This window comes from Miniopterus schreibersii (genome assembly GCF_964146895.1).
Source record: "Miniopterus schreibersii genome assembly, chromosome: 14".
NCBI classification, from domain to species: Eukaryota; Metazoa; Chordata; class Mammalia; order Chiroptera; family Miniopteridae; genus Miniopterus; species Miniopterus schreibersii.
In genome coordinates this window covers 19,750,037-19,761,873 of record NC_138114.1, presented here as the reverse complement: position 1 = coordinate 19,761,873, position 11,837 = coordinate 19,750,037, and the positions used below count along the sequence as shown (strand labels likewise).

At 48.4% G+C, this 11,837-nt stretch overlaps 1 pseudogene across 1 annotated transcript; it reads right to left on the bottom strand.

Annotated features, from left to right (window-relative positions):
- Positions 1–2,745: 2,745 nt before the first annotated feature.
- Positions 2,746–8,825, bottom strand: LOC308567310 (spliceosome-associated protein CWC15 homolog pseudogene; annotated as a pseudogene). The gene is made up of 2 exons: positions 8,200–8,825; positions 2,746–2,869 (listed from the first exon to the last, which is right to left on the bottom strand). The product of its transcript is annotated as a spliceosome-associated protein CWC15 homolog pseudogene (transcript).
- Between the last annotated feature and the right edge of the window lie 3,012 nt (positions 8,826–11,837).

Sequence of the window (11,837 nt, the reverse complement as noted above, 5' to 3'; positions counted from 1 at the left end):
TTGACCCTTCTGATGGCCTCATCTGCCTCTCCAGCCAGAGCACAGACTGGGGTGATGGCTGTGATCTTGGGGCTCACTGGATGGACAGAATTCTGTGTGTCGTGGGGGCTGGCTGGATTCTAACCCCCACTTCTGCACTGTGGCTCCTTATCTCATTCCCCAGCCTAAGGGGAGGCCTCTCTGGTATGTGCCCAGGCCAGGGACTGATATCTTGATGGTCCTGCACTCACAGTGGGACTACAGGCCATCCCAGAACTCTGGCTGTGGATGCTGCTGGGGTGGCAGACAGAGCTCCTGCTGGGGAGTCAGAGTGTTTGATTGAGCACAGCTCTCCTGCCTGTGACATCCGGCAGGTAATTTAATTTAATTTCTGTCAGAACCTCAAAAGAGCTTTCTCACTGGGTTGTGAGGCTCAGAGGGGATTATAAATAATGATAACCAATATTTGATTGATTGAATGAAGCAGGAAGGCCAGTGAGATCAGACATCTGCTCCTGCAGAAAAATGGTTGTCAGTGCCTGTAGGGGGGGCTCTGACCCTGGTGTGACCCTGGTCCCTCCTCAGGACCTGCGGGAGCCAGCAGGAGTTCGAGAACCCCAGATATCCCTGCTCCCACTGCCCACACACTGCTCAGGAAGCGCAGTGGAGGCAGGCAAGGGATGGCAGGCAGGAAGCATGGCACTGGGTCAGGGGCACTGGCTAGGTCAAGCACCAGGGTTCCCAGGACAACCCTGCCCCTTCTCAGACCTCATGCACATCGCTTACTCTTCCTAAACCTTGCTTTCCTCAGGTATCGAGTGAGCATAATGGCAGTATTTACGTCACAGCATTGTGGTGTGGTTCAACGAGATACCATCTGCCATGTAACATTTTTAAAAAACCGACCGGTATTTTCCCCAGTGCATTTCCTTCCTTTCCCACCCTTCTCCCGGTCCTGCAGCTAGGCTAGCTGTGCTCGCTGCCTCGGGGAAAGGATGTGACCCAAGGGGGCAAAGGGAAATGGAAGGAGCCTCTTCCTGACTTTTGTGTGCAAAAGCCTTGGCTGTAGGGGAAACTGCAAAAGCAACAGAGACAAGGAAAAAGCATCCTGAGTAAGACACTCCCCCTCCCCCCCAACTAGAGAAACTAGTCCCTGGAGGGAGGAAGAGGCTGTAAGGAGTGTCCGGGAGAAGGAGGTAGAAAGCACAGGGTCCTGGCTGGGTCCTGGGGAAAGGTGGCATTCTACTGAAATCTGGGATCTGTGAGCAGAGGGGACCTGTACCTTCCCTTCTGGGGGGACCTTTGGGGAGGCAGCAAGGCCCAGAGAAATAAAAGGGTTTGCAGCGTGACAAGATCACAGTCTTAAATAGCCCCATTGTGAGTTCTCCTGCCCCATTAGGCTGTGGAAGCAGCAGGTGGGGCCCAGAAGTGGAGGGGCCCTCAACCCCCTCCCATATTGGAAGGATCATGCAGACAGGACCACAGGCAACCTCCACGGTGACCAAGTAGACTGGTGACATTGGGGTCTCACCTGAACCCTTGCTTCTAACGACAGCCCCACTCTCACCTGTGGGAACTCAGACATTCTGGGGAAATGGCGTGAAACTTGGGTTGTCTGAGATTAAGATTCAGCCACCACTGGCATGGAGATCAACTGCGGCACATCCACCCAGTGGAATATTATCCAGCACTAAAAAGAAATGCACCGTCAAGCCATGAAAAGACGTGGGGGAAAGTTACATGCCTATGACTAAGTGAAAGAAGCCAATCTGAATAGGCTGCTATGCTGTAGGGTTTCAACCATGTGGCATTCTGGAAAAGGCAAAACTATGGAGAAAGTAAGAAGGTCAGTGATTTCCAGGGGCCCGGAGGAGGGAAGGATGAATGGTGGAGCACAGATGTTTAGAGCAGTGCAACTCTTCTGTGTACTTAATGGTGATACTGGTCATACATTGTCAAAGCCCACAGAGCGTGCCACTCCGAGAGTAAACCCTAATGTAAACCGTGGACTCTGGATAAGGACGCCGCGTCAGTGTGGGTCCATCAGTTACAGCGAGCGGACGGCCTGGAGCAGGGTGCTGATGGGGGAGGCTGGGCATGTGCGGGGCCGGGGTGTACGGGAACGCTCTCTACCCTCTACTCACTTTCGCTGTCAACCTAAAACTGCTCTAAAAAATAGAGTCTATTTTTGCCCTGCCAGGGTGGCTCAGCAGTTGAGCATTGATCTATGACCCAGGAGATAGCGCTGTTCGATTCCCAAGCAGGGCACACGCCAGGGCTGCGGGCTCCATCCCCAGTGGGGAGTGTGCAGGAGGCAGTCAATCAATGACTCTCTCTCATCGTTGATGTTTCTCCCTCTCCCTTCCTCTCTCTGAAATCAATAAAGATATATTTTAAAAATAATAATAATAAAAATTTAAAAAGTCTATTTTTAAAAAATCAATGTGAGATAAATATTGTCTTTCAATATCAGGCTGTTCTCCTAAAGACCTTCTTTTCTTTTACCTTTTACAAATTGTGGTTGAAGTCACTGTTACTCGAGACTTAGTCTCCTTGACTAAAAGTTAAGAGAACTGAGCTCCAGTTCTATTTAAGCCGCTAAGTGCTTTATGTTTCAAATCACACGTCTTTCTGGCTCTCATTCTTTCTTTCTCTACAGTGGTGGTGTTTGCCGTTGTGGAGGGGCTGTGGTGGGGCTGATGTGGTGGCGGGGAGATAAGGCAGTTGGGTCAGGCTTGGTGATGATGGTGGTGGTGATGGTGTCGGTCAGGGTGGTGCTGATATTAGTTTGGGCATAATGGTTGTGGTGGAGGTTGTGGTGATAGGCATGGTTTTGATGGTTGTGATGGTGGAGGTGGTGGTGTTGGGCACGGTGAGGGTGGTTGTGGTGCTGAAGGTAGAGATGGTGGGGTGGAGATGTCAGGAGAGGTGGTGGTGAAGGAGGGGTTGATCTAGGTGGTCTCTAGGCTCCTTTCAGATCTACTATTCTCTGTTCTTTTATTTCTGCTGCCATTTGTGTGGGCTGTGGTTGTCCACTGAGGCTACCAGTGGAACCGAGGAAAAAAGAAGAAAAGATTCAAAACTAGCATTGCTGAGTGCTCGTGCTCACTTGGATTCTCTTTGCAAGTTCTACGTCTGCATTTTGGAGCCCTTTCCTGTTCTGCAGTATTTGTGGAGTAGGAAAAAAAGTTGAATTAGGCAGGCTTGATTGGTCAAAGAGTCCATCAGACATCTGCATCTTCTACCAGACTCCCAGAATTGAGACAGAAAGGACAGCACTGTGTTAGAATTTTGCCACAAGAAATTTGAAATCTGGGAATGTGCGAGTCGGAGTCTCAAAAAGGAACAAATGGTACACTCCCATTAGGTTAATATGAGGTTTCACTTACAAAGGGATGTTTACAGAGGTGTAGTCAGGGTGGAGGGGAGACAGAATGGATTGTGCAGAAACCTGGGCTAGAAACAAGGGTTACCATCCCTATGCTTGCTTATGAGAGGGAGGGGTTGCCAGCACCCAGGGAGGACCCTATGTGTGGAATGGAGCCTGCCTTGAGAGGAACTCCTGTGGAGGGTCCCAGCCAGCAGAGGAGATTCTGTAAGGACGGAGCCAGTTTCCTGGATCTCCCTCTCCTCCCTCTCTCCAGTCTCCTACCCGGACTCCCCACTGTCCAAACTGTTAACCTAAAAGTAAAAGGCCTTTCAAAGTGAGAGGCAACGAGCATTTAATTAAGATTTTAAAAAAAAGCTATTCAGGAGGTGCTGATTCCTGGTAGAAACAATTAGGAAACAAAGGCAAAGGGTCTTTAGAGAAAGGGAAAGGGAACAACTGCATCAGTAGAAGGAAGGCATTTCTACTGGTGCAGAAAAGCTAACATCACAGTGATGCTAATTTAAAGAATGTTTAAAAATTTTTTTCAATTACAGTTTATATTCAATATTATTTTGTGTTAGTTTCAGGTGTACAGCATAGCGGTTAGATAATCACATACTTCATAAAGTGTTCCCCCCAGTATTTTCGGTACCCACCTGGCATCATACAGTTATTGCAATATTATTGACTATATTCCCTATGCTGTACTTTACATCCCCAGGACTATTTTTTAACTATCATTCTATACTTCTCAATAAAGAATGCTTTTATAAAAAAATTTCAGTCTGGTAATCAATCCCGTAGTCATAATATTTGCTTTTTGTTTTCCTTGCAAATAGTTCTTTGGGACACAATGTTGCTTTAGGACTAGTCCAAAGGCTATTTTGCCCTGTTCTAACATTCCAAAGACTTGAGGCATAAGATGTGAGAGGCAGTTCCTCTGGGATGTTAGCTTTGACTCCATTTTAAAGTGGCTCCATATATAAATACACACACACACACACACATTTACAAAACCCAAGCACAACTAGAGGGCAGGGGAGCCCACTGAGGTGGTTCACGCTCATTAGTCTCCTAGGCAGAGGGTGAGATGGAGAAAGGAGAAAAGTGGACCTGGGGGGGCAAGCAGAAGACACCGGGCAGTACATGATTCAGTTACCACTAATTCCTTCATTCAGTACACATTTTTTGAACATCTATGATGTGCCAGCTAATGTTTGAACGTAGCAGACAAGGTCCTTGTCCTCGTGGAACATTCAATGGGTTATGGTATTGGGTGTGACGTCAGGGCTATTGGGTCCAAAGTTGGAGTAGATGTTTAGTTTGGGTTATCTGCCCAGCCTGATCTCCCTCGGCCCCCAGTGCACAGTCTCATCACATGGTCAAGGGGGCCAGGTCAAAAGACCACCACAACTACCTCTTTTCCCGCCCCTGACCGTGGTGCATCTCTCTCCTCTGCACTGGGAAGCTTTATTTGAGAAAGTCATGCCGCCCTTAAAGACAGGGGCACAACTCTGAGAAATGTGTTGTTAGGTGATTTCCTCACTGAGCAAACATCAGAGTGCACCTACGCAAGCTTAGGTGGTACAGATTACTACACGCCCAGGCTATATGGTACAGCCTGCTGCTCCTAGGCCTGTACAGCTTGTTACTGTACTGAATACTGTAGGCAATTGTAACACTAGGGTAAGTATTTGTATACCGAAACATAGAAAAGTTATAGTAAAAATATGGTACAGCCCTGGCCTGTTTGCTCAGTGGTTAGAGTGTCGGCCCGCGGACTGAAGGGTCCCAGGTTTGATTCCCGTCAAGGGCACATGCCTCGGCTGCAGGCTCAATCCCCAGCCCCAGTTGGGGCGTGTGCTGAAAGCGACCAATCAATGTGTCTCTCTCACATCTCTTTCTCCCCCCCTCTCTCTCTGCCTCCCCTTCCACTCTCTCTGTAAAGCAATGGAGAAAATATCCTCAGGTGAGTATTAAAAAAATATGGTACAAAAGTTAAAAAAATGATACACCTGTATGGGGCACTTACCATGAATGGAGCTTGCAGGACTGGAAGGTGCTCTGGGTGAGGCAGGGGTGAGTGGTGAGTGAATGTGAGGGCCTAGGACATTACTGTCCACTGTAGTAGACTCTATAAACATGTACCCTTAGGCTACACTACATTTATTTAAAAGTTTTTCTTTCTTCAATAATAAATTAACCTTAGTTTATTGTAACCCTTTTACTTTATAAACTTTTAAATTGTTTTTAACTTTTTGACTCTTTTGTGACAACATTTAGCTTAAAATACAAACACACTGTACAGCTGTACAAAATATTTCCTTATATCTTTATTCCATATTAATAGTATGAGTCACGTGTTGCACTACGAGCTTACGAGGTCTATAATGTCAGTAGGCAACAGGAGTGTTTCAGCTCCCTTATGATCTTACAGGACCCTGTCACATGTGCGGTCCGTCGTGACTGAAGCGCTACGTGGTGCATGACTGTACTGTCATTTGCTGGGTATGGGTCCTGAGCCCCTAGACCAGGGGCAAGGAGCTCTGGGTTCCCATGGTCCGAAGGCTACCTTGCACTTAGTAAGTACTTGTAGCAATAGATTCTCAATCGGCGTTTGAGGCATGGGTGATAAATGGTTTTATGCTCTCACAAAACATTGTGCTCTTTCTTTCTACTTTTGTTCATGCTCCCTGTTTATCTTTTCCCCCCTAACTCACTGTACCTTTTGCCCAAGACCCATGTCCCCCAGGAAGCCCTCATGGTCTCCAGCCCACAGCAGCCCAGCCCTTCTGTACTGATGACAGCCCAGTACCAAAGTGTCTCCCAGTTGTCCCCTGTGAGTAGCACAGGGCTCACCTCCTTGATCACTGCGAGCTAAACTTCAAATCCAGGACTGAATTTCAGGGCCATGTCTCATATATCCTTTGTGTTCCAAACTTGCCACTGCCCAGCCCATAGCAGATGATGCGAGAGTAAGGATGATGGTAGTAAAGGGCCATCTCTGAGCACACACTCTGGGCCAGGGACAGCAGAGCCCCTTGGCTTGGATTATCTCATTTAATTTTCACAACAACCCAGGAGGCTGCAGCATGGCATTCTGACTTAGTGGATGTATAAACAGGTTCAGAGAGGTTTACAGTGACTGGTCAAGCATTCCACAGCTGGTAAGCAGCAGAGCCTGGCCTTGACCCCAGGCCATCCAGTTTCAAATCCTGCTCTCATAACTCCATTATGAGCTATCTCCGCATTTCTATTCTGGCATTTTCCTCCCCACTATCTACCCCTTTCCTCCCCCACTCAGCATCTAGAACAGATCTGGGCACATACAAGGTGCTTAATAAATGCATGTAGATTGACTGTTAGATGAGGTACACACAAGTGAGCAATGCTCATGAGACCCTGGCCTTTCTATTAGCACTACAGCTACAGGAAAGCCTTTGCAGCCAGGCTTCACCCACAGGAGCGAGAGTGTCACCCTCCAATAGCTGACAGCCCCTTTGTCTCCCAGCCTGAGGAACTGGCTGGGTTTCCAGCCATCCCAGGACGTTGCTCTTGACAAGCACCCTTTGCTTCCAGAGCATAAACAACATACAGAAAACCCAAGTCCCTCTTTCAAGCCCCGTGAATCAGAGCAACAGGGGCCCATAAAGTTCGGTTATGAAGTGTCACAGTGTCTGAAACAACTGCTTCTTTATTGCGTAAGCACACGCCAGAAATCTGTTCATTTCTGGGCAGGGGCTAATGGAAAAAGAGAAAGATTTTCCATGTATTTATTATGTGAAACATAACATACGGGGGATATGTATGGCGATATGTAATTAGACATAAAACAAGCCAGACTTGAGGAATTGCCAAAAATCTGTGGCAGGATAATGAAACTGCTTTACGAGGCCTTGAGTGGTATCATTTCTTTCACAAGCAGTCTCTGTAATCGACTGCCCCGGTAGCCTGCTGAATGGAGGCCTTGCTGTGGAAACTCAGAGCTGGGGTTCATTCGGGAGGATGCCTGGCTAGGCACCGCCCCTGATTAATTCCTGCGTCCTTTCCAAGGCAAAGATATATTCATCTTGAGGCCCTGGCAGCAAAGGAGCTGGATAAAGAAAAGGTGGGTGTGGACGGGCTGAGGCCCATTCCAGGCTGAAGGTGATGGAAGTGAGTCCCTGGTTTCCCCAGCAGGACTGGGCTGGACTGTCATATTTCATAACCCACCAGCTGGGCCAGTGGGGGGTGATGGCAGCTCCTAGTTTTGGCTCTGCTGCTATTTTGCTCTGTGAACTTCCCTAAACCATGGGAATTCCCTGCATCTCAGTTGGGAATGCAATTCATCCAAGACACCTATGCACAGGGATATGTGCCAGGTGATTGGTAACTACAATAATGGAGAAGATCTTGGTGTCCTGACCCTTCCATGATAACTCATCTAGCATAGCATTCATCGCCATAGGTTGGTTTCAAGTTTTTCATGAAAAACATGCCAGAACAAATCCTTGTGATTTTCCTTTTAAATATGCAATGTTTTATAAACTGCATACATTCCAACAACGAAGTTGGGGGACACAGATTTGGTTATTTAGATTCTTTAAAATATTTATTACAAGCAGATTCTTTTTCCATTATTAAAAAGAAAACATATGACAGGAAACATTTAGAGACTGGAAACTGGATTAAACCAATTCCTAGGTCCTTATCAAAGAAGGTACCAATCAAGGAAAATATATTTTTGAACTTAGAATTAGGGGAGCCTATACATAACTTAAATGGGGCGAAACAGAACAAAAACTAACCAAAATAAAGTCAGAATGATCGTTTACATTTTACAGTCTTTAATTAACTACATAAACCTGTACCATTTAATATATTTCTCCATGAGCTTTTTGTGAAATTCAGATCGCGGCACATCGCTGACAAAGCTTTTGTCTGTCTTCGGCTCATCCGCGCCTTTTGCACAGCTCTTGCAAACAGCATCATCTTCCCACCTCCTGCTAACTTTGAAGACCCGAGGCCGGGTGGGCGGCGGGCTGAGCAGAGGGCTCCCACTCCCAGTGCCTTCCACACGTCCTTCCTTCTCCAGCTCTTGCTCTCGCTCCTTCCTGGCCTGCTCTTCAGTTCTCCCTTTTCTAATTTTTCTGCAACAACCGCAGTATCATCATCATCGCCCTCTTATTCTATACCTTCACCTTCCTCTTCCTCACCGTTAGAGGGTCATCGGCATCAAGGCGGACAGCGGGAATCTGGTCCAACTGGGGCTCCTCTGACGCTGCGGGGAGGCTGCGTGGTCTCAGGCTGGACGATCTCTATTTAAGTCACGGTTCTGAGCCGCTTCGGGGGCATCCTGAGAGGCCTGTCTACATCTCCTCTCGGGATGAGTGGGTAGCTCTCTACCCGAATAATGCTTTGAGGGTTGGCTCCAATAACCTCCTTTGCCTCTTCCTCCTCTCGCAGGTTCAAAAGCTGGCCGGGCTGCTGTTGTCATCTTTTATGGTTGGCTGAGGTCCCATTTAGCAGCCTCCAGAGATCACACAAACACCGTTACAACTCTTGGTTTTTGTTTTTGTTTTAATTAACACAGAAGGTCGGCTACATGTACACCCGGCACTCAGCAGGTATGCAAACTCTTCTTTGCCCTTGCAGGTAGCTCCTTGCCAAACCTGCCATCCTTACTTCCTGAGGCTCCCCCACATCTGTTCCCAACACTTCCTTTCCCTCTGCAACTGCCCTGGTTCAGCCTCCCAGTGTTTCTTTCCGAAACCATTACAACAGCTTCTAAACCTGGGCTGGGGTGGTGAGTCTTCTCTCTTCGTCTTCCCATCCCCACCCCACATTCTCTCTCCATCTTTCTTTGTTCTGCTTCGTGTCCCCAGAAACTGACCCCTGCAGTCTCCTCCATGAGGACTTTCTTGCCTGAAGCTCTGCCCACTGCTCATGGAAGGCCCCAGGAGGTGTGATGGGGGTTCTTCTTGCCCAGTTCCTGCTCTGGGCCATGTCCCGTTAGTGGTCCCCAAAGGCCTGTGAGTCCTGCTCTCACAGAGTCTGGTGATGCAATTGCCAGCCCTTGCCCGGCAGGCCAGCACTGATAGAGGCTTCCCGCTGCTGCCCATCTCTGGGCCTTCTCATCTCTTACTGGCCCACCCTCCCCTCCGTAGGCAAAGGGCTTGCTCATTCAGTCATCAACCTTGCTCCTGCCAGAAACCAGAGCGTACACACTGTTCCTGCTTCCAGGCTCACCCCTTCCCTGCGTCTGTTGACTGCACACGATTCAGGATTCCCGAAGCTGATTCCTGACTGTCTCTACCAACCCAAATATCCTTGCCTCTCCACCATCTTTATTCAGTACAAAGGGGGTGTCTCCACCCCTCTGCAACGTGGCCAATGTTGTCCCCTCTGATCTGCCTCTTTCCTCTGTCCCCTTTCCTCCCAGCACAGCCAGCCTGCTTCCTCTCCCCACATCTCCACAGCTCCAAACCCTACCTGTCCTTCAAGGCTCAGTTAAAATGTCACCTCCATAACACTTGCCTCTCGTTCCAGCTGGAAGCAATCTTCCCCTCATCTCAAATCCCCAGGGATGTTGTCTGTTTCTCTCTTGGTTGCTTATCACCTCCCCAACTCGTATTAGAATAATTTATATACAAGCCCCATCTTCCCTTCTGGGCTGGGTCTCGTCTGTCTTGCGCTGACTCTGTGGCCTGGTTATTAAACGTGTGTGTTCTGGAGAAAGCCACCCGGCTTCAGAGCCTGGCTCTCTGCTTTTTAGCCACAGGAACTTGCTACATTATGTTACTTCTCACAGTCTCACATTGCTCATCTGTGAAATGGCAGGGGGAGGGGGGCCTAACACCTGTCTTACAGGCTTGCTGGAGGATTACATGAGTTAGTACATAGAGAACACACTTAGAAGGGGGTCTGGCACATAGTAAGTGCTCCATAAATGTCAGATCTTTTCTCTTCCTCATCTTATCATCACTGTAAGTAGCACATGGATAATTAATTCCATGTGCTGTCAGCGATGCTGTGAGAGGAGGTGAAATGATAGAATAGAGCCTTAAAAACAGCCCTCATCAGAACGATTTTTCTAGATTGGTCATGCTAAAGAACATGACCATTTCCAAAGCTAGCTTCATATTCAGAGACAAAGTCCAGCCCTGTCATTAAGACACTGGGCAAACTGGTGCCCAGAGTGCTGGGTGATTTGCCCAAGGCCACACAATGAGTAGCCAGAGCTGGGGCTTGGGCTCAAGCTTTCTTACTGCAACTGTTTTTTTCCTGTGCTTGTCCAGTTTCTGCATAATCAGAGTTTTCAAACTTCCAAGCCCTAAGAGAAAGTGACGCTTGTGGGACTAGCCTGGAGAATGGGACCCCCAGTGGACAAGTAGCAAAGACCCATGACCTTGGGGATTCCCTGGGACTCACTGGGCCTTCTTATAATTTGGGAGTAGAATTCAAGGGTCTGGAAACCCTGCCTCACGTTTACCTCCTGGAACTTCACATCGTGCTCTGGGGAATGGTTTACCCTCTGAGTAAGTTTCAAAACACTGGGGAGCCCTTATCTCTGAGTGAAACGCGAGCATTCTAGGGAAGGGCTGACATAGAGTCAGTGGGAGAAATGGGTGAGAAACAGGCTGGGTTGATGAAAAAGGCCTGTCTGAAAACTGAAAATAGATCTGATCTGACGCCATTTGGGCAACTATTGACCTTGTCATGGAGCCCAAAGCCCTTGGCTGGGTGGGCAAATTAGGCAAGAACATTTCATAGAGTGCTCTTGTGTCTCAGCCACCAGGAATGCGGGCCATTCCTGTCCTTGTGGAGGGAGCCTCAGGGAGAGGAGCCTTAGGGAGCCAGCAGTTGGCCCAGGCCTGTTATGAAGACAGTCGGGCCACCAGCACAGATGCCACACAAGCCAGCTGTGCTGGGTGACACTCATTTCTCAGAGCTTGTTTCCATCCATCATGATGTCCTGTGTGGCAGGGTCTGGGAGGGAGATGGGTGACGTGGGGCACATCAGGCAGAGTGGACGTGGAGGTGGCCTTGGATCTGGGACAGGGTGGGGTGAGGGTTCTCTTTTGGGCATTGTGGATGTAGGAACCAGCTTGGCACTCTTGCCTGTCCTCTGAGATCTCTGGAAAGTCTCCTAAACCCACCAAGGGTCAGTTTTCCTCATTTAAGAAAGGATGTTAATGCCTGCTCCAACATTTTCAGAGTTGTTAGGGGAAGACGAAAGACTGGAGAGGGGGTAGGGGAAGAGTGTGAGGCTTTGAGTCCCTTGAGAGAGGTGAATTCAAGTCCTGGTTCTACCACCGAGCACTGTGTATCCTTGAGAGATGGAAAAACTTATTCTCATTGTCTTCATCTTTACAAGGGGGTCATCGTGAGGACCAAGCAGTGGCACATGTGAGGGACAGCCCAGCTCCTATTCATACTATTTATTAGTAGCAAGGCACAGTGCCAGCCAGGCATAGAGTAAAAGCTCAACTGATGTGAATTGAATGAA